The sequence below is a fragment of the Lissotriton vulgaris genome, chromosome 4_1, assembly GCF_964263255.1.
Source record: "Lissotriton vulgaris chromosome 4_1, aLisVul1.2, whole genome shotgun sequence".
Lineage (NCBI taxonomy): Eukaryota > Metazoa > Chordata > Amphibia > Caudata > Salamandridae > Lissotriton > Lissotriton vulgaris.
Window position 1 is genome coordinate 2,019,877,775 of NC_141691.1, and position 26,363 is coordinate 2,019,904,137.

The 26,363-nt window shown below is 44.2% G+C and overlaps 1 protein-coding gene across 1 annotated transcript in view; it reads left to right on the plus strand.

Moving 5' to 3' along the window:
- Positions 1-1,971: 1,971 nt before the first annotated feature.
- LOC147724902 (E3 ubiquitin-protein ligase TRIM56-like) overlaps positions 1,972-26,363 on the plus strand; it is a 55,584-nt gene continuing 31,192 nt past the window's right edge. The window contains exon 1 of the mRNA XM_086967083.1: positions 1,972-2,082. The gene's annotated coding sequence lies outside the window, so the exon portion shown is untranslated. The remainder of the gene's footprint in view (positions 2,083-26,363) is intronic.

A 26,363-nucleotide genomic window follows, 5' to 3' on the forward strand; every position in this document is an offset into this window, starting at 1 on the left:
CATTTCAACATAAAATCCAAAGTTCTGCTGCAGTTCTCGCCAGGTTGTGACTCTTCTTCACCCTTCTTCTGTTGATCCATCGAATCTGAGATCTTGGGCTCAGGGGTGCCACATAAATACTCATTTATTGCGCGTTTACATGGAGTGACAGGTAGTAGCCAATGGGCTACCTACCTTAGGGTGTCTACATCCCATATATGATCACTTTCAGGGGAAATTGGGCATACCCCTGACAATAGAAGGCTAATTCCTGCCAAAAAACACGTAGGAAAGAGTGCCCAGCACATCTCTGACTTACTTAGCAGTGACAGGCAAAATGTACTCTTCATGACTGAAACATGGATGAATGAGTCCTCTGCCCCCGATATTACTCTTGCCATCCTGAGGGTCACTGCGATAGAAGCCATAAATGGTGGGAGGGCGTGTCAATTGCCTTTAGGCAGTCTTTGGCTCGCACCACTTTTGAGCTCGACGATCTTCAAGGAACAGAGAACCTGGGTTTCCATCTCACGGTGTCGGCTTAAACCTCCTTCTCAGGGATTCTAATTGATTACTCCCGGGTCCCGTTAGGGCTTTTATCCAATACCTGGAAACTGCTTTGGCTCTCCACCTCTTGCAATGGGCCAATCTTACTGTGCTAGGTGATTTCAACCTACATGCTCATGGTCCGCAGAACCTATTGGCATCTGCACTTATTGAGCATATACTCTCCCTGAACCTGCCCCAGCAGGGACATCTTAAGGATTTTGGGGGCCCAGGGCCGAAGGTATTTTGGGGGGCCCTGTTTGGAACAGCTTTGACTTCATCATCAAATTTCAGCTCTTTCATCCAAATCCTAAATGTGTTTACAACTAATATTCAGAAATAGTGATATGCGTTTTCAATACTGTAGCACAGTATTGCTCATATGTCCGGTCCTGTTTGAATCTAAAAGAAACTTTTGTATGCACGTTGCATGAAACATTAACACAAAATGTCTCTGCAAAATGTTTAAATATATATTCTCACACATCACCCACATTAACAAAAAATTAATGGAAAATGGTATTTGAAACAATCTGTTTAGGAATGATTCAGGGTCATCAGGTCAAAACTCTGCAGAACAGAGCGGTCTCGATCAGAGGGCCACCTGACAGGCTGGGGCTCTGGGCCAGAGCCCACTCTGCCCATGCCTTGAAACGTCTCGGAGTTCCCGCCCCCACTCATTCAGCAGGCCGCCAATCTGATCTTCACTACTGTCTGCCTACTATCTGTCCCCCCATGCCATGCCAGTAACCTGGTTAGACCATTTCCTGATCTTTTTTTTTCCAAAAAAGTTTTTTATTTAAAAGATTTCCAATACAGTACAGTAGTAATGCAGTAGTAATTGGTCAGACCTCGCCGGCAAGATAAGAGGGCAGACCCTGCTACATGCTTCCGTAAAGGTGGAATGGGTAAAGTTTCTTGACAATACTCGCCCTCGTCTGACCAATGAGATTGATTACAACCTTGTGGTTGTCAACTCCTGGTTAGAGGGAGCAGCGGCAAAATAGGCCTCTGGACAAACAAGGTAATATTCGTTATGGCTTCTGGGTCCCAGCACAAGACGCACATTTTAACGCTCACGCAGATGTTTTCTGAAACAGTCCGGGTTCTATGTCCCACAGGCGGCCCTGCTCTTTATTGGAACAGTGTTTGCTAGCAGGCAGCACCCTTTCGATCTCACGCTGTTGCGCGCCAGACGTAGTTCTGCCAGTGAAATGCTATGCGCGTTGCATTCTGGTACATGTAGTTTGCATTTGGGAACGTTCTACTACAAGAACCAGCATGCATCGGATATTACCAGCAATGGCTGCCACCTCGAGAGCTCTGTCCCAGGTGCTCATGCAGGAGGGGGCTGCCTCGAGTCACTGTCCCGCTCACCTACCTTGCTGAGGAGCTTCCGCCCCGGGCCGTCCTGGCTCCCAGAATGCCCTGTTTCCTCTGATGCTCACCTACAGGCGTTAAATAGTGAGCTCTGATGGTACACGCGGACCTTCGCGCTAAGAAGTTCGTCTCTAGCCGGATAGGCGCTTTATGAGGAGGCCTCCGCTTCGCACCAGAGTAAGTGCCCGCTGGCCGCCTTCTGGGGTGACAGGGGCTGTCCTGCCACGTGCACCCGGGGGTTGCTCCAGGGTGACGGACGGTCACTGGCAGGCCCCTTCAACTCCATAAAGGCATCGGCTGCAGGATGTGTCCTGCTTTCTCCTTGTGGTTGTGTCCTGCAAACCTTGTGTTGCTCACTTGATGTGAACACATCTTGCTGCAGTGCAGTCTCCCCCCCACAGTGTTAGCTACTAGTTACCTGCAGTCTCCCCCCCACAGTGTTAGCTACTAGTTACCGGCATGGAGTACTATTGGCGCACTAGAAACCGAGTACAACCGACTCTGCGCATTTTAAAAGCCACTGGGGTCGAAAAGCAAGCTGTCCTCATTGCAGGGGCTTTTAAAGTGTGGGTCAAGGAGGGGTTGGTTCCATTCGTATGATAAGCAAATCCCTTGCAAGGGGCCGCGTCGCCCTGGCCAGCAGGGCATTGAGGGCTGGCGGTGGTCTGACGGGGCAGGGTGTGGGCTTCTTTTGGCCGCTGTGGCCTGCTTCCGGTCTGCTGGGCTGGTGTTTGCTGTGACGTCTCTGATAGTACCACACACACTGCCTGAGGCAAGGGCGCATGTGCATTCTACCGTTCCTTGTAAACCCCTTAGATGGCTTGTCATCATCGTGCGATACTTCCCTGGTTGCAGATGAGAGCTACTACTTAACTATATCATTAGCTAACAGGGGTTCCTGTTACTTTAGTGCCCGGGCCTATTTTCTGTCCTAGTCCAGCCCTGGTCTTACAGTTATGTCCACACTGCGCTTTCACATCACACTCTGATGAATTCTGGGAGCTGTAGTCTTAGTCTGTGTCGCTGACACAATTAGACCAACGTTCCAGGGCAGCAGAAGGGTCGGACTGGGACAGAAAAGAGGCCCGGGCATCAACGTGAAAGTGAGCCCGAACAGGGAGCTACAAAAGTGGCTCATGATTGCAAATGTGGGCCGTTATGAACTTGTAAAGACCTGTTGTGTATGCGTTCTGCACGGTATGGGAGACTGCATGTATTTGAGCTTTCTGCAGGCAATCTTTTTCTTAATATCAGGCAAACCAACAATAAAGACTGGCCAAGCAGACGGGCCGCTGGCAGCCAAGTGCCGGCTCACTCACTGACCTGTCGGGCCAGCCCATCGGCCACTGCCGGATTGCCCTTTAGAGCAGTCCGACCCTGCCCGTCAGGGGTGCAACGCAGGCCTCTGCAGCATCGGTGGTGCTAAGGGAGGGGTATGGGCGAGCCCTTCAAGGAGCCCCCAATTTAGCCCATGATCAATGCATATCTGCGACCTATGGAAGGCTGAGGCCCCCTGTACATTATGGGAGGTGAGGGGGTGTAATGTTGCCGATGAAGGTGACTTTCATACCCTGGGACTTTTACTCCTGCCGTGCATGATGCTGGCTGGAAAACTAGCAGTTGATGAAGCAAATTCTCCTGTCACGGGTACATTCGTATAAACGACTAAAACCTCAACCTTATCTCTCTGCGCACTTCCGGCTATCACTAAAAAAAAATGTATGGCCTTCAGAATGGGCAACCATTTCTCAAAAGACTTGATTCCGTCATGGAAGGTCACTCGCCAGGAACGAAGATGTAGATTATGTGATTACCACAGTGAGACCTTGTGTCACCTCCTGTGTACGTGTGAGTCTTCTAAAGAAGAAAGGAAAATTTTACTGAAACCAATTTTTAATATGCTACAGACACGTACCTGTGGATGGGAGCAGGTTCAAACATTTTGATATGCCGCGGGGTAAAGTTTATGAATTCTGTAGAGACCAAGCTTCAAAAAGCAGAATCAGACTGGGTTAGTTTGTAAATGAAAAAACGAGAAAAGACATTTTTAACTAAAGGAACTTTTAAGTGTTTGTTATTTTAAATTGTTTTTGGATATGTATACTTTATGGTTGTGAAATACCAAATAAAGTAATTTTTGACTTGACTGTCACGGGTACACGTGGCCCATCAGGACGTTTGTTATAGGTTTTCCATAGGCACACAGTCACCCTCTTGCTTCAATTAGGAAAAAACAAGTGCCGGTGCTATCCAAGTTGCTTCCTGGACTGAGGGTGCAGTCTGGGGTGGAGCTAAGAGGCAGATATTTATGAACAAGATTAAGACTTTCTCAGCGCACAGTTGTGCACGAGGACATAGAAACATTTCTGCTTTTATTATTAGTGCAAAAAGGACACATTTAGCATTGTTTTTTCAAATTTTAATTGTGTGCACATTGCTTATGACGTATGACCAATATCTGAATTTTGACTTATCGACAAAGTGGATACTGTGTGCAGTCTGAGAAATAAACCTAGACGGGGACATACCCTGAACCCCCTCTTGACAGATTTCGCCTCTCCTTATCCACAGTGTTCCTGTTTACTTTACTATGGTGCTTCCCTTTAAGCACATTTTTTGTAATTGCCTTGAATTCAGTAATCCTGTTTATTCACCTACTGTGGTGGTACCCAGTTTAAAAGTTACAAAATAATGAAGTAGCTTGATGTATAGTATTTGAACGACAAAACCAGATTGTGGTACTCCACGTGATTAAGGAAATGAGTATTGATGACTTCATTTGCCCTGTCTTGTTTCAAGGCACCTGACTTCATGGCAAGGTTGAAATTGTATTCGTAGTTCCTCCTGTGCCTTTCATATGTACTTGAAGGGCCCAAGAGCCTCTTTCAAATATTTACTACGAATATACATAATTGTTTGTTTACTTCATTTCAGCATGTAACTTTATGAGTAAAAATAGTATGGCAATGAATTTTGGAGCCAAGCTACTTCTTCAGGAAAGTGGAAACACCCTTAAAGTGATGCATTCTTAACTAATATTTAAATCACAAACTGCACTTTTCTCATCTCCTTCTGTTTCATACGTCCTTCTACTCTCTCATGCTTTCCATCAGTCCCTTTCTTTAACTCGATCTGACTGAATCTCCCTGTCTTCTACCTAATTTTGCTTTTGTATTCATCACTCATTCTTTTTTCTCATTCTATCATCTGTCTTTCTTTCTTTAGTACCTTCCTTTCACTTTCTCGACCCCTTATCCTTATTCCCTTTCCCTATCTCCAGATGGTTTCTCTTCTGGAGATAGGGTCTCTAATGTATCTGCCCTGCACTATTAGAAATCTGGGAAACTGTTGTGCAGGAGGCACTAAGAAAAGCACAAATAAGGACATGCAGAGCGGCAGTTATAAAATGCCTCAGAGGGACGTCTATTCAACTGTTCTGCAGAGCCATAAACTTTTGGAAAACGGTGGCAAAAGAACTGGACAAAAATAGCAAATTGACATAAGCAGCTTGAAAATAACTGTACACAGCGATTTAATTGCACAGATTACATAATTTGTTTAAACAAATCGGTGGCTAACTGACCAGGACGGCTTCATCATGTTACAAAGTTTTGGCAAAAGGAGGCAAAATAATTTTTTTATTTTCTCAACTATTTATTGCCTGTTCACACGATTTAGCTTTCTTTTGCCTTCTTCCCATAATTCTTGTTCCTTTTTTAAATTCCACTTTCAAAATGTTCATCCTTGGTTTTATGAATCACGGTGGCACGCCCACCCTTTTATGATTTTATTGAAATCAAATAAAAGTATTTTTGACTGTTTTTTTTTTTTTTTCTCTTCTCCTTTCGATTGGTCTAAATATGCCCATGTGAAACTCAGGATTGGACCATTCAGCCAGTCAATCATTGTTACCCTCACAGACTGGCATTCCTAGACATCATATTCCAGGAAGACCCATATTCCAGAGACTCGGTGGCAAACAGTATTAGCTTTGTCACAGCGGTGAAACATGCATTACAAGGCACTGGTTTGCCACCCTATATTTGGGGCCACTGGAATTATGTGATGCTGTCACATTTTCTGTTTTATAATGGAATTGCTGCATAAACTATCATCTCCTGCATAACCTGCAGAAATATACCCCCCAAAAATAGTTTCCAGCTAAAATGGTCAAAAGTTACTACAACATAGTGACAAATGTTCCTGTGCAGTGGACGACCCTTCGCAAAGGTTCACTGTCATCTTTGAGGTTCCAACTTACTGTATTGGGGTATTCAGCTGATACTAATAAGGTGAAACATTTTACCAGACAGTGTTACTGTAAGTAAAAATAGCAAAATAATGAAGTAATACCATCATAAAATTGATGCATTAGCCATTAGGCGCCATAATTGACCTTTTCTTGCTGAATAATTTTGTCAACCCGGCTGCATAATTTGGTCCTCCCCTGCTGCATCATTCCAGAGGATCTGCCTATACTGCACAAAACCTTAGACAAACAACGAGTGCTGCCACGACCAAGCAAATGACGCCGAATGACATGCACCCTGCCGCAGCAGCGCCAGTTTAAAGCATGAGCGTGTCTTACTTGGTTCACAAGTGCATCACATGTGTAAAGTTAATATTTGAGAATTATTGTTTGATGGAATCGCGCTTTATTTATTTACAAATCCCATCACTATGGAAGTGACCCTTTCGGCTATCTGTCTCTTGCTCACTCTCCCCACTTTCTTTCTCCTTCTCCTCTCTCCCGTTGTTCTCTCTCCTTCCAATTTCTCTTCCTCTTTTACAGGGCACTGAAGAAAACTGCATGCAGCTTAATTATTTGCCCATGCAAAATTACGTTCAGACTGAACTCAAAAGTTTTTTCACATTGCCTCTTGCCTTCCAGAAGCACAAAACCACTCAGATCTGCAATACCCCAACACAGTTTTGATTTAATGTCCCTTTTTGCATGGGACAAGCATCCAACAATGGATCGCCCACCTACAATCGGATTAACTGTGCAGGGCCAGTGGACCCCACGCTGTAAGGCACAATACGATGAAAGCTGTGCCAACTCCCAGGCCGTACTGACTCAGCAAATGATTCAACAGCAGCTCAGCTTAGAGCAACACCGATGCACAGCTTGAGAGTTGCGTACTCGTGCCACTATCCTACCGTCAGAGGCGCAACTAGAGCCAAATTTCGGGGGGGGCTAAGAAAAAATTTCGGGGGGGCTGAACCTTTAATCAGTAGGCAGAGTGAAGCTGCAGGGGCTCTTAGAAGGGGTGAAACAACTGCAAGGCCTAATGGGTGTTGCGCGCCTGCCTACCGGGCTGTTCTTCTGAGTACTTGGTAAAAGAGAAGTTCCAATACTCCAAGTTTGAGAATTGAGAAGTTGCTACTTGGTACCACTGAGTACCAGCCATTTAATGCACTGGACAGCTCATCACATCATTAAAGATCCATACAGAGTTGTTTATTGCCGCAAAAGCTGAGCCATGACTTTATAGTCATGGTTTACTTATTTTTTTTCATGTTGTGCCTAGGCAGCGCGCAAGCACCGTCTCTTGGCATGTTGTAAGTACTTCTGTGGGCTTTCACCTTGCCCATCACCTTCATTCATTCATTCATTCCTTGGCCTGCCTTTCAAAATTCCTTTGGTTTCTTTGGTAAATGCTTTACTTGTATCTCGCCTTTTGTGTGTTTTATTTCCACCCTGGAGACTGACCCTGTTACATTTATTATTTCACGATCTGCAATATGTTTGGTGTCGGTGCACAACTTTCTTTTGCTTTGGCTCATTTTGTTAGTTTCCTGCTCGTCTTCTGATCTCTGCCTTGTATCTCCGAGCGCCACCCTGTGTGCTTTTCATTCACCCGTTGTCCATGTTGCCTTTAGCCCCTCCCTCTCCTCATGTAGTTTGTGTTGTAAATTCCCCACTGCCACTCCCTTGTCACTCCTCTTCTCCCTTTTTGGTCGTGTGGTGATTTTTAAAAAAAATTCTCTTTACAACCTTTTTATGTGAGAAACGTTTGGAGATGTGTCAAATCCATGCTGGCCTCCTATTTCCACGGTGTTAGCGAGAGGACAGCAGTTGTCAGAGGTCTTATGCGCTCCTCCTGATGCAGAGCACACGCAAAGTCATTGAATAGAGTGTTCACCAGAGGGAGCATGTTCCCTTCACAATAGTTGTGGCAAGAACACAGCCTCATGCTGTGGGTGGAGCTTTCAATTCAGCACAAATGCTCAATTACAACTGTATGCCTTGAGCTGGGAGCCAACGGTCAGGCCGGAAACCAACCCCTATGGCTGCTTTTGTGTTTTACTGGCTGCATGCTTAAGATTACTTTCTTGAGTTCATGTCAACAACAGACTTTTTTTAATTCCTTCTTTCATGTAAGTTTAATTCTTCGCGATTTTAGATATTGCAAACTTAACCCAAAGTTATTTAACGTTTTCCATGAGCACCAGTTACCTTAAAGGAGCGCATTAATTGTCACAGGTTTTGTTGACCTGGTTCTGTGTAGCCTGTTCCATGTCTGAGAAGGTATTTGGATAGCCTGCATCACCATTTCAATTTTTCCTCGCTGGACTCCTCGCACACCATGGGAAAACCGCAGTACTACCTGGAGCAAGCTCTGACAGACCTGACTCTGGGAAGACTCACCTACATGAGACTTCAAGCTTTGCCAATCACGGATTTTAACCCTACTTGGGCCGGGCAGGACAATTCAGTGGCTTTCCGACTCTGCAATTACCACCGTGAATCCTGGGTCCATCTGTTGTGCTGTTGCCCAAAGTTAAGTCAGTGAGCGGCAGCGCTTGGTGCTCCCCATCTGTAGGTTGCTTGGCCTACAAAATTGCAGGGAAGTTTCCGACCTGTGCTTCTCAACTAAAACACTTCAAATTGCGGCCCGACTAGGGAAATTCACAGACGCAACCTGAGCCACACTGAAACTGAAAACTGGTTCATAACAGTACTCAGTCAGCAAGAGAGACTATGATAAAACTTTTCCTTAAGTCCAATGTACAACACCTTACTGCTAGATAGGACAATAATTCTAATAATAGTCATTTTTATTTTAAATCTTTCAACGACTTTTCGTTCTTAACTAATTGTGTGAGATTTTAAACAAGTTTTTGTTTCATTGATCGAATATTGTAACAATTTTAATTAATTGAACAATAAATATTCATTAATTCCATGTCTGAGATTGATACATTGATGCTGTTTCAGTCCTTCATGTCTTTACGTGTCCGCTTCCTCAGGAAGTATGGCATCTAAGTAAAGCCTTACTGACTGAGTCAGTAGAACGGAGCGTGACAGTGTGCAGAACAGAGGAAGGAGTGTGCACATCTCACAAATGTGTGCTGTAAGACCGCAAAGCAGCTGTTAGAGTGGCTAAGTGACATCCCTGAACATTTTTTGAAAATGTTTCCTTCGTAAGTAGCATAGTGGTGCAGTTTGTTACTGTTAATGTAGCTTCCCCTTAGTTACTTTGTCTTTGGGAGATACCGTATCTTGGATATATCTGCGCAAATCACCAAAGTATAAACTTTGTTTACAATTTCTATATTTCACGTCAGTGTGCATGTTAGTGGTTTTAACAGTATCTCAATTGTAACTCTTTATTCGGCACTTAAAGACACCATAAAAGCACATACACAATATACACACATATATTAAATACGAATTAAAAAAAAGTATGAGTTAAAAAGTTGGCTAAAAACGCATTTCATAAAGATAGGGGAAAGAGGAATTTACTTTACGTGATTAAATAGAATTAGAGTCAGTTGTTTCTCTGGTGTTCCTTAGCCGCAATGCAACCCGGATAAAACTTATAGTACAAAACAACGTGTGGTCATCTGCGGCTTCCTGAAGAAACCTCAAGGCCATTTTTGCTTGTCTAAGTTTCGTTTCTTTCAGGATCCCTACTAAAACGTACGTCTTGGGGCGGAATAAAAGGGGCATAACAAAACAAAGTGAAGGGTATCCTGCGGAGACCTAGCGTCGCAGCCGCAGGTACCCTTCGCCTCCACTGTAAGAGTGAACCCAGAAGGGACCGCCAGTAAGTGATGGAGCATATTTAGTCTAAATCGGGTCATATAATATCGGTCCTGAGCATTATGCATGACCCTCTGATATGGTTCCATTCCTTGCTTCACTGTTAATTGGCAATAAGATTAAACAGTGGGCTTACATCTTTCCATCTCAGCCCTAGTCGTAAGTGCCCAATCTGAATAAAGTTTTTTAACCATTGTTTTGTTCTGGCCAGTTAAGGATTCTGGGTCTGTGAAGAAGTTTTTGCAGCCAATTGCCTCCATAGAGTCCTTTATATACTTTAGCCAGGGTATGTGACCCCCCTTTGTCACGTTTCAGACAGTCTTTTATAATTTGTCTTGTAAGGGCCGCTTCTGGGTTGATCCAGATTTTAACCCAAGCAAGGAGGGGTTTAATTTTAATCCGGTCTTCAATATAAGGCTCTCCAACTTCCTCATGGATAATGAAGGCCGGGGTGCTCTGCGGTAGTTTCACGATTCTTCTAAGGAATTTGTTTTCTTCCACCTGAATCTGTTGCAATTTTTTGTCTATAAAACCCCATACTTCTGCTCCGTAAGTCACCTTAGCACAGCTTATCGATCTGTACAGATTTAATATTTGCTCTGGGGACCATCTACCCAGTCTTCTCCCGTACCCCATAATGGCCTCTGATGACGCCACCAGCTTTGTTGCATGTTTCTCCACCAGGGGGTTGAAGTTAAATTGATCGTCAAACAGTACGCCAAGATATGAGAAGATCTTAACCTGGCCAATCTTGTGTGACCCAATTTTATAGATAAATTTCCCTTTTTCTTTTGCTCCTGTTGACATAATGTGAGATTTTTCCAAATTTGTCGATAAATCAAGTTTGGCCATAAAATCGACAAAACCGTCAATCAACTTCTGTAACCCCAATGGAGTTCTGGCTAACAATACCGCGTCATCGGCATAGAGTAATACCGGCACCGCTAGATGGCCAATTTGGGGTAAATCCACGTGTAATTTGAGTAGTTCTTTGTCCAGGATATTAATATATATAGAAAACAGGAAGGGCGCTAAGATGCAGCCCTGCCTCACTCCGCTGGTGCATATGAAGGGATCAGTCCTACTTCCCTCTTGGTTGTATCTCACACTTGCAGACGTATTCCAGTGTAGGGTTTTTAGGACATCTACAAGGGGTTGATCCACTCCTAGACTTAGCAATAACGACCAAACTTTTTCTCTGTTTACACGGTCAAATGCCGCGGAGAGGTCCATGAACTCCATATATATAGTCCCACTGCTAGCGATGGTGTATTTTGCTGTCAGGAGGTACAGGTTCAAACATTGATCGGTGGTGGATCTACCCTCCCTGAAGCCATATTGGACATCTGTCAGGACCTGGTACTCCTCCGCCCATTCCTGCAAACAATGTAAAATGACAAGGCCCAATACTTTAGCTGTCACGCCTATAAGGGATATAGGGCGGTAACATTGAGGGTCATCGCGATTTCCTTTTTTATAGATCGGGACTATGGTTGCTGTTGACCAGGAGCGAGGCAGTCCTGCCACCACTGCCTCGTTCATAACCCTCGTGAGCAGTGGGGCCCAAAGATCTATGTTGCTCAGGTACAGGTCGGAGGGTATACCATCCGGGCCTGGTGCTTTGTTCTTACTAAGTCCTACTATTGCCAATTCCACTTCTTCCAAGCAAAAGTCCAGTTTTGTGTTTGGGCTTAACCTTGGTCCTTCACCCTGGGTTAATTGTCCTGTATAATTAAAGAGGCTCTGGAAGTGGGTCTGCCATTGTTCAGGTAAGATAGTATTTATTATTTTAGGTGCTCCTGGGTCCTGGAAGCATGGTGTATTAATAACCTTCCAGAATCCCGAGATGTCTCGCCTTTCTGCTGCCTCCCTTAAATCCTCCCAAGCTTGAATTTGTAAACTCTTTTTTCGACATTTCAATGCTTTTTTTATATTCAGTTCTGTGTTGTGCTATTTTGAGATTATCCCTGGGTTTAGAGTGGAGGCTAAGTTTAAGTTTTTTGTGCGCCTTAGTACAAACAGAGTCGAACCAACGCGGAGTGGAGGGTACTTTACTATCTTTAGAGGTCTTTAGTAGGTTATCCACATGGCGTGCAATTTCTTCAAATGCGCTGACCACTAATACTCCTTCCACATGAGGATCAAGACATGTATTTATGGCGTTTAGTCCCTCTGTTATTAGTCTTCTATAAAATTTGTCTCCATCAATCTTAGCCCACTTAATCCTCCTTCCCTGGTCCACTGCCTTTTCCATAACGTCTGTTCTGCGTGTAAGGTTTTTAAAATCAAAACCTTTTAGTACAAGTGTCAGAGGATTATGATCACTAAAGATGCTTATGTCTATGGCCATACTACTAACGTTTCGCTTTATGAGGGGAGAGACTAGAATGAAGTCAATATACAACTGGCAACCTCTGCCTCTAAATGTTGGGTTGAGGTCTCCGTTTTCACCTAACTCAGCAAGGTCCATAGTGTGGACCAAGTTGTGCCTTTTTGTTAATTTCTCTAGATCCCATCCCTCAGTTAAATGAGCAAAATGTGGCCCTTTTGCTACTGTGCATCTTGACCAATCTCTGTTAAATGGTTTTAAGTTATCACAGAGATGACAATTAAAATCCCCCATGAGTATTATACTGGGTGAGTTTGGTGTCTTATTTAAAGAGACCAGCTTTTCTAAACAGGAGTCCAGTTCCTTAACAACGGACCCCTTTCCCATCGTGCCTACGGCATTGTACCAATTAAGTAAGAGGAGATTAAATCTTTTAAAACGAAACCCTATAGCTTGTATGTTACGTGAGTCCCAGTTATAGTTAAACCAAGTTCCCTGCATGTGAAGGTCTACATACATTATTAATCCCCCGATAGTGACTTTATGGCCGGGACAGAAAACATTTGTACCCCTCTAAACTGTACTGGTTTGGGTGGTCGACCGCCCATGTTTCTTGCAGACATAAGATTTGAAAGTTATTAATATAATTCTGCCATTCCTGGGATTCAAATTTAGCTGCTAATCCTGCAATATTCCAGGATATAATTCGAAGATTTTCATGGTTGTCCCCCATAGGTAGTTCTATTAGACCCCTTGGTAGATACTCTTCCCGGTCTACTTCTATAGATGTTGTGTTGGTACGGGGTTCTAGCATGATGTCACTATCCTGACTACTTTGATCTGGGGTCATCTTTTGATCTAGTTGTTCTTTTATTTTGTTTCCCCCTTTTTAGTTTTCAAATTCTTTTTACTGACTCCCCTACCATTACTGTATCCTATAGTACTTGGGGTTCCAGTTCCTATTACAGTTAGCCCTTCCTCCTCCTGATCTTGTAAGGGTGTCTAGAGCGCTAGATTTCTCCAGTGCAAGTCAGTCGACCTCTTCAAGAGCACTGAACCTATTCCAGTGCACATGTTGAGTTAAGAAAGGATCATATGCTGAAGTGGCTTGATATGGCATTTGCCATTGAACCAGTCTATACTGAGGTTCCATCTGTTGAACCCTATTCATGGGAGTTCTATTTGTCTGCACCGGTCTTTGAGTGTATATGGATAGAAATATGATAGATGTAAGGGGTGGATTTGTGTGTGAGATCTACTAGGTGGTGCATTGCATATATAATTCACTGCTGCAATGTCTCTGAAGTTGACTGTAATTATATCCCCTGCTATTGTTTTTATTCCTCTCCCAATCCACTCACCCCTTCTTACTGTAAGGATTTCACCACAGATATTAGGGGGTAGGGGTCTATTTATCTGCAACCACTGCACACATTTATTCTTTAATTCCAGATGTTTTGCTACTGAAATGTGGTTGCAAAATGTTCGCATTTTACCTCCAAATTAAAGTAATTGGTAATCCACTCACAAATGGGAAAGGGTCCACAAGGGACATTACAAATTACATAGCTCCATAATGACTTTACTGAAAACTGGGAAGTTTGGCATCAAACTTCTCAACACATTAAACACACACTGATGCTAGTGTGGGATTTAATGAAAAATGCACTCTGAGGGCATCTTAGTGGTGCTCCCTAAAAAATGATCTAGCACTAGTGCCCTGGCAGAGTGTCTGCTCGCCAGCTGCCACCACCACACTGGATTTGGGACCCCTTGGTAAAGAGCCTGCTGCTCTCTGGGGCCTGAATCAAGGCACATCCTGAGATGAGGTGCCAAGCCTTCCGCCCCCCCCCTCCCCATTATGGGCAGGGTCCATGAAGGGGAAGCTTCAAAGGTATTGAAGCAACTGGCACCCACTGGTTCTGACCCCCACTTTGGGCGAGAGAATTGGTAGGAAAGCCAAGGTAGGAGGAGAGGTGTTACAAACTTTGCCAACCCTTGTGTGGGGGAAGCGAGGTGAAGCACAACTCAGTCCATGCCATCTTTTAATTTTTATGGTGTGGGAGGTCGAGCTATATTTATGTCTTGGCTACACAATAGAAAACACTGAATGATTTTAAATACCTGTAGCGTACACTACCAGTCAGTGCACTAGAATTTGGGCCAGTCCATTGCTGATCATTGGTTGGCTCAGACAATGCCATCTTGAAGATGGGGTGGGGGTGACCCAGCCAACCACAGTGAATATCATGCCCCCCCCCACTGGAGGGTTGAATAATATGGGGTGTACTCTCCCCAAGGAAGGGATCCATAGGTCCCAACCTGTAACACCCCTAAACTTTGTATTTAGGGTCACTCCTGAATCTTGCGTCCTCAAACAAAGACTGAAGACGCATGCTGGAGAAGAGGACCGCAACTGATCTGGCCCCATCCTTACTGGCCTGGCACTACTTCAGACTCCTCCAGTGAAACCTTGGTGTGTCCAGCAGCCCCCAAGTATCTTGATGTTCTGCCATCACCATCAAAAGGCTTCGTCTCCCCTGAGCATCGGACTTGCTCAAGACCGGTGGACACTGCCTCCATGAGTCCCCCACCACTCAGCACCCTGAGCCCTAAGGTGGTCCCCATGGCAATCCTAGCCTGCAGCCCATATCTGGTGGCCCCCTCCAACCGCGACCGAAGGTGTCACCCCTGAATGTCTTTGACCGAAGTGAACCAAGGAGCCAGACTGCCTGATTGCTTCCATCTGCGACCACTTGTGGCCACAAGGTTTCAACTCCCAAAGACTCCATTCACCGACCCAGTAGCTGACTTCCTAACGGGAGACCTCGACCGAAATTGCAGCTTGCACCAAGACTGAAGCCCTCCACTGAGGAAACCCTGGTATTCCCAACGACCACATCCTGCACCCAGCTGCCTCTGTGCCACTGGAGGTGTGGTATTTGTGCTAGCTATTGGACCCTTCAGTGCTAGCCTTAACACGAGGAGCTTTTTGTTCCCTCACCAAGTTGACCTGCTTATCCGCAGTCCCCAAACCAATGACCTTGCTTAGCCCAGTGGCTAACGTGCAGTCTCTGCACCCGGCCGCCACTATGCTGCTGGTGATGAGAACAGTGTCCATCAGAGCAAGTCCTACTCGCGGATGGGAACCTCGTTGTTGATCTTTCAGAACTTAGAGGGTCTCATGAGTAACTCTGAAACTGTGTTTGTATTGCAAAATGTATGAATTTTCTTCTCTTAAGAAATGTACCACCGTGGTATCTAGAGAGACCCCGCAGAGTAATAAAAGTAACTGTAAAGTAATTTCGACTGTTTATTGCCAAAGTCGATTAAACCTGCAACAACAACCAAGTTAATGTCAAATGCATATTCAGGATACCTTACCTTTTGAGAGTACGATTTTTGCCTATGGTTTAGTTCTAACAATAAAAGTACACAAAATAATTGTATACATACAAATTGGTCTAAATTCAGTCATTGTGTGTGACATCATTTCTTGCCTGTGTACAATGAATGCTTCGCACTATCCTCTGAAGCCTTACTGCTTGCCCACACTATTGCAAATGGAGAGTAAGGTGTTATCTAATCTTACCTCTGCCTACCTTTGGGGATCCACTGGACTCTGTGCACACCATACCTTACTTTGGTACAGTGTATATAAAGAGCCAGCTTCCTACAATTGGTTATGGCTTTGCTATACCCCGTGGCTAATAAAGAATAGGGACGTAGAGGGGTACTGTATGGCTTACAAACAGGCAATCTTCATTACTCCTTGTGTTAATCTTCCTCGTGCAAGTTTATTTTTTCCTGCCCCATCAGTTGAACAACCCACACTGAAAGCATTCGGGAAGAGCCTCAAGACCTGGCTCTTCGGATGAGACTGACCTGTGCGAAATCCCCCCTGCCCCTCATGCCTGGAGACCCTCCCAGGTGAGTAGTGCGCTTCACAAATACCTGATTGATTCTGCCCTTGAGAAGTCTGACTGTCGGTGAGCTTAGATATGATCAGGAAGATGATGGGGAAGTAGATTCCTTATGGGGTCCCGTGGGTGGGCAGTGTTCCCTTCTGTGTTTTTGCTCTGGGATAAGTCTGTGTGAGAGGTGGGATTTCACCCCCCACCACCTTGATGCTCATATGGCGAGGAATAGTAAGATTGGGCATAATGAATATTGCAGGTCAGTAAATCTGACTTTTTTTGTTGGGCTGGTCAGGATTTTTTTTATCATCCGTCTTTTGACACTGCGCAATACAGGCCGAAATTAAAGAATGCGACTAAAAAGCTAGAGAAGAGTCAAAGGAGGAAAGCTTGGTTGGAGGAAATCTGCAAGAGTGAATTGGAGGATATGAATGGCAGTGGAGAGAGTAGAGGAGGTGAAATCACACTGATGTGTCCTTGATTTTTGGCAGCACTGTCATTCAGCTTACCCCGTTAAGAAATCCTCTGGGCCCTTGCTCATATTTATTTAATTTTAATCTTGTGTTTATTTATGTTTTGAAATTTAAGCTCTGCTTGGCCTACCCAGCAAGAGAAGGGCATTTTGGCAATTAATAGATCCCTTTGAGTGGGTACAAACAAAGTATGCCCCTGATATTTTTGCTTACTGGTTGTTGCTATTCTTAAATTCATTTTAATTTTTTAAAAAATTTTTTTTTCTTTCATCAAATATTTTCATCTGCATTTTCAAATAAACCTATCCAATTTACCTCACAACAATTCTCATCATACATATTTTTGACGGTTTGGTCATGAGGCCTCCAAATACTTTTCTCATTATACAAGAGCACTTCCTTGAGGAAGGATTATTTGTTTGGTGGTCCATGGGCTTCTCAAAATCCATTTCTTCTTTGATTCTTTCTACCTTTGCAAGTTTGTTGTTGGACCTGGCCCCCTCTGCAGTGCACAGCCACATTTTTTGCCTTTACCTCCTTGTTTTTGCTGAATTCATTTTTGTTGGCCTTAGAACTCTACACTTTTCCACTGCTACCAGTTCTTGTGAGCCCTCCCTTAAACATGGTAACATAGTTTAACACCTGATTGAAATATTTAATGTGCTTGTATGTCACTTGTAGAAAGGTATACCATATACCTAGGTCCTGTAAATTAAAAGCATTATTTGTGCTACCACTTAAGTAGCCCTTTAAACCAAGTCCCAGGTCTGCCTTTGCAGCCTGAATGATGTTTTAAGCTGACAATTTGACTTGGCAATATAACCTCCATGGCAAGCCTTAAACTCTCCTTTTATTGTATATACTTCATCCCTAAGGTGCATTGTAATTAAAAGGTTGGACATGTAATTTTAAGCTTTATATGTCCTGATAACAAACTCCTATTTTCATTTTTCACTACTGTGGGGCCTTCCGATCCCATAGGATAAGCTTGGGTTGCTATATATATATATATATATATATATATATATATATATATATATATATATCGAAGCTCCACAATCCTCAAAATGCCCAGCCGGGTCAAAGGAAGAAAGAAGCACTCGCAAGCACGGCACAGCTCGTATTCACAGGGCAAGTTTATTCAGGACAGACGCGTTTCGGGAGAGCCCTCCCTTTCTCAATGTTTTCGTCTCACAAGACGAGCGCAGCGCCATTATGAATGTTTACAAACATATAAAGAAACAAACAAAGGACTGATGCTTTTTAGCAGCAAGGGGCGCCATCTTAGAGTGTCTCAATATCACAATTATAATACTGTTTTGCTAATAGTAACACCACAAACAACAATAATGCCGTGTATCGGCTATCCTCCTGTCAACAAAAAACCCAATACTAATCTTATAAAGTATATCACAAGGTTAAGACAGTGGTATAATGTTGAAACCTAACCAACCTACGACCTGAACACCGTATGTATAAAGTGCACAGGTCGGAAAAATCTTGCCGTGGATCGGCAATTGCAGCCCCTGTATGGACTGCAAAACATACAATGTGGTTACCTATTTAAGCATATCCTTCAGTATAATTTCAGTGGTGATGAAAGCATCCATCACACATCAAAAACAAAAAGCAAAAACAAAAACATACAAAACAACTCCAAAAAACCTTAGCACAAATTAGCAAAATGTCAAGTCAATGTTGGATATTCAGTACTCAACTTGACAGGAAGTCATAGCATGGAACTGCACATATGTTCAACCCAGGTGTGAGGCCAGTTCCTCTCCCAAATTTAAGCCTCCAGGTGCTTTCGTCTCGAGGTCTATAATATAACGGGACTCGAGTCTTCTGAGTGCAAGTAATCTATTACCCCCCCTGGGATTTTCCTCGACTCGGTCCAAACAGAAATATCTAAGAAGGTTTCTATCACTGTTATGTTTAAGGGAGAAATGACGGGCCACTGGATACGTGATGTCCTTATTCACAATGGCCCGCATATGTTCCAAAATTCTCAACTTAACAGGATTGATGGTACTCCCAACATACTGTAACTGACAGGGGCACATGAGGCAATAAACAACAAAGTCAGACTGACATGACATAAACTTTGCTATTTTCCTACCGTTCTTAATTCCTGGGACTCGGTATGTTAACGTCCTTTTACTTGAGGCACAGGCTTTGCATTTTCCGCAAGGAAAAAAGCCTTTGGCGTCTTTCAAGGTGCCTAGTGGTCTTTTCAACGGTGGCAGATAGCTATGAACCATCTTGTCCCTGAGTGATCTGGCCTTTCTGAATGTGATCAGTGGGGTGTTGGGGATATCCGGCCCTACAATTTGATCCGATTTTAAAATATGCCAATGTTTAGACAAAATGGATCGCAGTTTGTATGAGTCGGCAGCATATGGTGTTATGATGCGAAATTTACCTTCAGTATCAGGACTTTGTTCTTTAACAAAAAGACTAGCACGTGGTACTTTCCTAACCCTCTCTAGGGTGTTTTGCAAAAGGGAAAAACTGTAGCCTCTGGTTAGAAATCGTTCCATGCATTCACCAGCTGCTTTCTCAAACTGAGTATTGTGGCTGCAATTACGTTTTAACCGCAAAAACTCCCCGTACGGGATACTATTGATTAATTTACGGGGATGACCGCTGGAAGCGTGTAAGACGCTATTGCCGGCCGTGGGCTTGCGGTAAAGTTGTGTGCAGATACGTCCCTCACTCACACTCACTTCTAGGTCTAGATAGTTGACCCTGTCCCTACTGATTTCACTGGTAAACTTCAGATGGTATTCGTTTTCATTGAGCAGTTGGATGTACTGGTTAGCTTCCTCTACTGTACCATTCCACACCAGGAACAGATCATCTATGTACCTGCTCCAGGTGACCACCCTGGTGTTCCAGGTGGCCAGTCTGGGGGCCCAGGCTACCTGCTCCTCCCACCAGCCGACGAAAAGATTCGCGTAGCTGGGGGCGAAGCAGGAACCCATGGCCGTACCAGAGAGTTGGCGGTACATAGTATCCTGGAAGAGAGATGTTATTATGCAGGCAGTATGAAATCAATTCCAAAAGCATCTTATTATGCATCGCATATTTGAGTTCTTTCTTGTTGAGGAAGTATTCGACTGCCTGTAACCCCTGTTCGTGGTCAATACAAGTATATAAACTCGTTATATCCATGGTAATCAAGATATAAGAAGATTGCCACTCCAACTGTTCCACCTTTTCAATGAAATCAGTAGTATCTCTGATATATGATCTGAGGGACAATACAAAGTTAAACAGGTGGTGATCCAGGAATTTGGACAGATTTTCAGTCAACCCTCCTATGGAAGAAATAATTGGTCTCCCTGGAGGTTCCTTGATGTCCTTGTGAACCTTGGGTAGGTGGTAGAAGCAAGGTAATATAGGATTCGTAGTTTTTAGAAACAGATATTCCTCCAGCGTTAGCATTTGTTTATCGTACCACTTCTTGAGTAAGGTATGAAGATCGTTAATGCTGTTGAGATATTCTTGTTTATATATATATATATATATATATATATATATATATATATATATGCAACACAAAAGTTCCCCAGATGTAGGACCGCACTCCGCAGACAGGTAAAGTAACAACTTTTTATTGAAGAGGCAAGCGACTTTCCCTCCCCACATTTGGTTCCTGGCCTGACGCGTTTCGAAGCGTTTGGTGCTTCTCATCAGAGGCCGTGTTCGCTGACACATTAACGGCTTTCCACACCTCCCCTGCATTTTTCCTTAATGTCTGGCTTCCGGTGCGCCCACATGATTGTAATTCATTGTCAATGTATGCTGGGAGATGTAGTCTTTTTCCGCCCATTTGTACCCTCCAGTGGGTTTGTCAGTTTACACGAAGTTAGGAACAAAAGGTTTTTAGCCCTCCAGTGGGCTCCAGGAGAGAACTTCACTTGCCTTGATTATTTCACTGCTGCATCCATCAAGAAGTGACAGGTTCACTTCTCTCGGTCCGTGTTGATTTACGGTGGTGCGTCGTCCCCGCGGCCTGGCTAAAAAAACTTTTGTTCCTAACTTCGTGTAAACTGACAAACCCACTGGAGGGTACAAATGGGCGGAAAAAGACATGGACAATGAATTACAATCATGTGGGCGCACCGGAAGCCATACATTAAGGAGAAATGCAGGGGAGGTGTGGAAAGCCGTTAATGTGTCAGCGAACACGGCCTCTGATGAGAAGCACCAAACGCTTCGAAACGCGTCAGGCCAGGAACCAAATGTGGGGAGGGAAAGTCGCTTGCCTCTTCAATAAAAAGTTGTTACTTTACCTGTCTGCGGAGTGCGGTCCTACATCTGGGGAACTTTTGTGTTGCAAATAGAATCGCGGCGCTGCCAGGCCGCGGGGACGACGCACCACCGTAAATCAACACGGACCGAGAGAAGATGCATTTCATTCCCTCCCATGGGTGTACACCCCTTTCTTTGAGTTGCAGTAGCATATTTTCTTATAGGTCCTGATGAAAGCTAGAGTAAACACTCCTTTTAGCTGAAACTAGTCGACCACTTTACACAGCGCAATTATGTAGTTTCACTCACTTACTACTAGGCGTATCTTTTAATCTTGACACCTACACATTTTCCTCAGTCTAGGTAGTCAATTTTAGCAAGCACTTTTTCTAGAGCACTGCACTTTTTCCAGATTACTTTGAGTATGACTGGGCTGAAATGTGGCGCTTTATATTCCTGCACCGTCATTTGATGATATAGGCGGTACATGGAGCGACCACCAAAATAAATCCCATTATGATTATATACTGCCACATGGGTGGTCTGATGGTTCTTTTGGCCTAGTTACACTCAATCCTTTCTTTCACACACTTTTCCATGTGATCCACGTTCACCACTCTGGACACCACACCACCTCAGACCTGGTCTTGTCTTCGTGTGTTTCTTACCTAGCTCCTGCTATTCGCCAAAGAGATAGCCGTCCTCCTTGAATTCTCATTAGATAAAGCCTTGTTCCACTGGAGATTTTCAACTTTGAAAAAAATCAAAACCTAAAAATCTTCACCTGGACTTGATAGAGCCGCTCCCCAACGGCGCTGCTCCCTTCTCAGACACTGCCTGCAGCGTTGCCCCAGTGAATTTACCTTCTCAGAATATTTTCTAATAAGTGTGAAGGTTAGATGGGCCCAGTTCATTTGTATTCAACCCGCGCTCCATTGTGGTTGGCCATATTTTTAGATTTTGACTGGTGTTGCGTGACTACTTGTTTGTGTGTGATTTTTTTTTTAAAATTTTTTTTTTTACACTATGACTATACTTATTACTAGCTTGAAAAATTCATAGCTCCAATTCTACTGATTGGATTTTTGTCGTGTTGGTGTCAAATAATGTATATAAAAAAAGACCGGTTTTCTAAATTGGCGTGAAATAATTTGGTGGTATTTTGTGGTTCACTGTGACAGGAATTTACTGTTGCTTGAACATGGGTCACACCCCCCCACTCTCCCCCCTTCAACCAACAACTCAATTTATCACCGGTGTTTCCTTGGAGATGCGACCCACAGAACAGTCTTACACCACCACCGCTTTTTTTTAACATTTCTTTTTTTAAACCAATTTTATTTGCATTTTCAGCTATATACAGCCCACGTGGCCTAAACCACACATGTACTGATTGATGTATATGAATATGGCATGGTTGTCCATGTTGGTAAAAATCAAGAACTAAATCGTAAATAACAAAATGACTGTGTGCAGTGTCAATATCTTACTTCCCTGGTGCCAACCTCCAGTGCCCAGACCTATTCGGACGTATGTTGACTATATAGTGTAGTAAGCCAGTATCCCTATGTGGGTGCATCTTCTGAACGTGATGTTGCGTTGGTCAGAAGTGTCAGCGGACAGCCGCGGTAGTCTGCCAATCGCTGCCAAAAATGTTAATGTTACTGAGGGCACCATCTGGCTATAAATATCAGTAGTTCCAGACCCATGCAAAAATCCATGCCTTGTTTCGAAATGCCTAGTAATGGAGAGGAGGGAGCCTTCCACTGTCTAGCTATGCTGAAGGCCAAAAACAGGAGGTGTGTGTATTTGTTGTCTCCAATTTAGTGACTAATGTAAGAAAATCAATTTTGTGACCTGGGGAAAGTCCCGCTCGCCATAGTTTGTCATGTAAAGTATGCATGTGCCGATATTTGAATTGAATAAAAGTTAGGCGGGAGAGGCGGCAGTGCCTTGTGGGGCTTCTATGGCCTTAGGTCCAACAGAGTACGATGATTGGACTGTCATTCTTCCATGTCGCAAGGAGGGCGTCTAGTGTGGTATATCTTGGTAAATGTTTGATCTCCCAATTCTCCCATGAGTCATTTACCTTCCAGCAGATTGAGTTCTTGGAGCGCTTTAGGTCCTTAATATAGGGGGATCAGGGCACGTCGAAATTGTAGATGTTTGTAAAATTGGGTGTGTGGCATAGTAAATTTGCTTTGGAGCTCCTGGAAGGATTTAAGAGTCCTACACATGCCCAACCCCAATGAGGATATGCCAATACTGTCCCAACCTCGGAACCCAGTCGGGGTGGCCACCTAAGGGAGGAGACTGTTGTGCCATATAGGAGCTTCCTGTGTAAAGAGACATCCCTCTCCCGCTTGCCCCCCACCACCACATCAGACACAGTGATTGTCTTCAGCTCAGAACACCACTCTCATTGCAGGTGTCAAGCCTCAACATTCAACCTCACTATATAAGAATGTAGGGCTAGAAGTGTCAGCCATCATTCTCCCTCCTCCCACCCCCAAGCTGGATCTTCCCTATTGCTGTACCACCGTTTGTTAGGCACTTTCAAATGAGCCGCTTCAAAGTAGGACTGAATATCTGCGGCTGCAATGCTGCCAAAATAAGTGGACTGATCGCAAGTTCGTAAGGCCACACAGACTGCACCTCCACCCTAAAGGAATTGGCTCAGAAGTGGCTTGATTTGCCTTAACCAAGCAGCTGGGATCGGATATAGGTGGTTCTCTGTTAGATATGAGATGCCCCTAAAGGTTGAGGGGCAAGTGGGACCTAGGTTTCACTTCTGCATTAACGTGTTTAGTCAGGGGACCAAGGTTTTGTTTCCACGCAATGGTTTGCTAGGCAGATAAGATGCCAAGGTATTTCAGAACTGATTTGTTGGCATTCATATATAATCCAGATGTCACTCCAAACACTTACATGATGCGGAAGAGCCTAGGGCCTGATTTTATGGGGGTCAGTAAGGGAAAAGAAGACTTAATTTGCATATAAATTGGTCCGGTCTGAGATCTCACATGACCATTCAAAGCCTCGGAGCTGGGTGTCCAGTCTGAGCCGGGCCGCCAAAGGCTTCATAGCTTGAGCAAAGAGATAGGAGACTGGGAACAACCCTGGAGAGTACCTCTGCATTTAGGGAACTAGAGGGAAACCAAGCCGGTCACTCACACTAAAGCTGTAAGGTTCTTAGAGTAAGTCAACCTTTGATAGAAATTTGGGGCTCATATGTTTGCATTGCAGAGGTGCAAACAAGTAAGTCCAGCTTACAGAGTGAAAGGCTTTATCTAGATAGGCTAATAATAAAGCGGCTGCATGTCCCAGGCAGCTATGGCATTGTGAGCCTGGTGAATATTCAGATGGGTAGCATGGCGACAGGAAGCCAGCTTGATCTGGGTGAACTAAGTTGGTTACATATGGCATGAGTCTATTAGCTAATGTTTTAGCAAGTAATTTGGCCTTAATGTTCATGAGATAAAGTGGGCGGTATAAAAAGTTGTGTTCTGGGGGTCTGCCCAGCTTGAGGAAAACAACCACTTTGGCATGCTCCAGTCCGGGGGAAGTCGTTCCCCCTGTAACGCAGTTTGAAGCGCCTCCAAGTAATGGGTGCCTAACTGTGGCATGTATGGTTTGAAAAATTCACAGGGAATGCCATTGGGGCTCGGCACTTTGCCTGGGCGTAGGTCCGCCAGGGCGATTGCTTATTCTTCAACTGTAAGGGGGCTTTGAGCTGAGTTCAAGCAATATCAGAAAGGTCCTTTGTGGTTAAGCCATCAATAAATTACTGTATGGTGGCTCTGGCAGCTTATCTTGTTTTGGGTAAAGCGCCATAAAGTAGTTAAAGCTATTCGCAATTGCCAAGGTGTCAGGAAGATACCTCCCTTGGATTCCCCAATGCTTGGAATGTGAACCGGCTGTCTCGCGTGTTGACATCCGATGCAATAACGTACTGGGCTTATATCCCCACTGATATATTCGGCTATGAGATGCTAGTCTCACCATCTGCGATTCTTTTCGCAGTTCTCCCAGGTAAGATTGTTGCAGCAGGGCCAACTGATGTCGCACCAGGTCCCCTGTCTGGCCCCTCCATGCTGTTATAAGGTCAAGATGTGGGCTTCTAGTTGCAAGAGCTTCTCACTGTGCTGTTTACGCCCCATAGTGCTAAACGAGATATCGACTCCGCAAACAATCGGTTTCATGACCTCCCATAGTCGCAGGCAAGGAAACGGTCCCAGTAGTCAGGGTGAAATACCCTTCCAGAGCCTGGTGCAGTGTCCCGCACTGCTGATTGTGTAAGCACCAGGGGGGTTGGTGTCATTGGAAGAGGGGGTGACTAGGGGCCACCTGGAGGCCAAGTGACACTGGGAATCGGGCCAACTGATCCCTGGGCAGTATTGCTGCATCCAAGACTCTGAGCCTAGCTTACGTATACAAACCACACGTCTAGGTGGGAGAATGACTTATGGACATGTGAGTAGTAGGTGAAGGAAACACAAGGAGATGAACGGAGTGCTGAAACGTTTCAGACACTTACCCAGAGTCACAGATCTGGGCTGAATCCATTGTTCTTCAGCTCACTCTGCCACCCCAGTTCAGACACAGCTATATGCTAATCAGTCTTGACCCTGTGCCTCATGGGAACAGTCCAGCCCGAACTGCTAAACCAGGTCTTTGCTGGACTGGAAACAAGCATCCTGGGACTAGTTTTGGGGTAACACCCTTCATCAGCCAGGCTAGCTTGAATCCAGTCATCCTGTACAATGTCCATCTGTCTGCATGCATCATTACGCATACATGCACTGTGACACAAGGCAGAGATGTTGTGCTTGTGTTTTTTTTTGGGCATTAGTTGATGTCCATGCAAACAAGCACTGGCCAAGCCAATAGCGCTGCCTTATTACAACTAAGTCCTATTGGCTTTCTCAATGCTTTTTTCTTGGGGAGGAAATGTGTGAAATGTAGTTGTCAAAAGTTTAAAAACATATCTGCCACAGGCGAGAAAAAAAACACATACATGTAATGAAATAGGCCAATACTGTTATAATCCTCATGTGGTTTTTCTTCTAGTTCTCCGCCCTTTTTCGAATTATATATGCTCTTTATTTAGGTATAGGTTTGGGGTGTGTAGGCACATTCATTTGTCATTATCCATTAGTCATAATTAGGACTGCATGGACTGAATTGTCTGTTCCAGTGATTGTTTTTGAAATAATAAACCATGTTTCACAAAAGCTGATTAATTCGCTTCTTAGTTGTTGTTGTTGTTGTTAAACAATAGGCAAGGTTTCACACAACAGAAGTGAAAGGCTGCCTGGGGCTTTCTGTAAATATTTATTGGGAAAGAACAGAGAGAGAGGAGTTAGAGAGGAACTTCAAACCAGAGACCCTACACAGAGCAGCATGCAGACCTTCCTCTGCTAAAGGTGACC